The sequence below is a fragment of the Limulus polyphemus genome, unplaced genomic scaffold (assembly GCF_000517525.1).
Source record: "Limulus polyphemus unplaced genomic scaffold, Limulus_polyphemus-2.1.2 Scaffold1138, whole genome shotgun sequence".
NCBI lineage: Eukaryota > Metazoa > Arthropoda > Merostomata > Xiphosura > Limulidae > Limulus > Limulus polyphemus.
Window position 1 is genome coordinate 199,183 of NW_013666748.1, and position 1,169 is coordinate 200,351.

At 31.2% G+C, this 1,169-nt stretch overlaps 1 protein-coding gene across 1 annotated transcript in view; it reads right to left on the reverse strand.

Annotated features, from left to right (window-relative positions):
• LOC106462305 (adenylosuccinate lyase-like) overlaps positions 1-1,169 on the reverse strand; it is a 43,413-nt gene that overhangs the window by 15,373 nt on the left and 26,871 nt on the right. The window lies entirely within an intron of this gene.

Sequence of the window (1,169 nt, forward strand, 5' to 3'; positions counted from 1 at the left end):
GTTGGGTGCGGGGCTAGCAACTCCACCCCATAAAAACCAACCTGCTACAAGTAACTGCAACAACACCTTCCGTTGGCGAGGTGTTGTTGCGGCCCTATGCTCCACTGGGAGTATGTTTGTTAACAAAAATACAAACAAATTAAAGAAAAGGGAAAGACATTGATATCAAACAAATATGCATCCTCATTCATCCCAATTTTTTTTGTGTGTGAAAGCTATGTCTTTTAGTCTGAAAACTATGTGTTGTGGTCTTTCTTTTACACATTGCATTAGGACGTTTTGTGAAAAGTCTGTACGTGATGGAGAAAAATGGATATCATTTTCGTATTCAGTGTACAGGAACGACAGTAGAACATGTAAAAATTTCAAGACAATAAAGCCATCGCAGGCTTGCGTTTTCAGCCAAACACAAAATATCACTAATGGGAGACTGTCTAAACAGATTTTTGCCTTTCTCACCATCAATAATGGTTAATTAGTCAAACTATATATCATCATTAGATATATTTCAATACCTAAATATTACTATACTGTGAAGAGAAGTAATTTTGCTTCTGCAGGAAATTCCTACGTTTTTCATTCTCTAACAATAGAAGGTATCAGTTAATCATTACGTAAACATATCTGTTTATACAATATCTATATTTATACAATGTATATATATATATCATTCAATTTTTATTTTTTTATCTTATTAAAAGCTATGCTTTGTTTGCAAACATTTTAGGTTTTCTTGGTACCTAAGACATAGTTCCCAACACATACTAACTAGTTTCTATACGTATTTGCACTACTCATAAAGTTAAGTTCCGACAAAAGTTTAAAACAAAATCAGTTTCAAGGGAATAAATACATGAAATGAGAAACTGAGTTTAAACATGGTCATGGATAAGAGTTAGTATCTAAATAAGTATTTTACTTTAACACTTTTTCAAATAATTACAGAGATTTTACCTTAAGAGAATAAAAGTTTGGTACAATCTTTCCTGTATTATGTGTGAAAGATGCTCAAAAAATATTTAATAGTACATATACATATTGGAGAATCAGGTAAACAACTTTAGTTAAAATAATGTTTATGCTTTAATTTCATGTGAATCAATTCTAAATGACCAAGATAGAGGAAAGGAATGAAACGAAAAAGAGTTATCTAGTTGCGAAAAACTTTC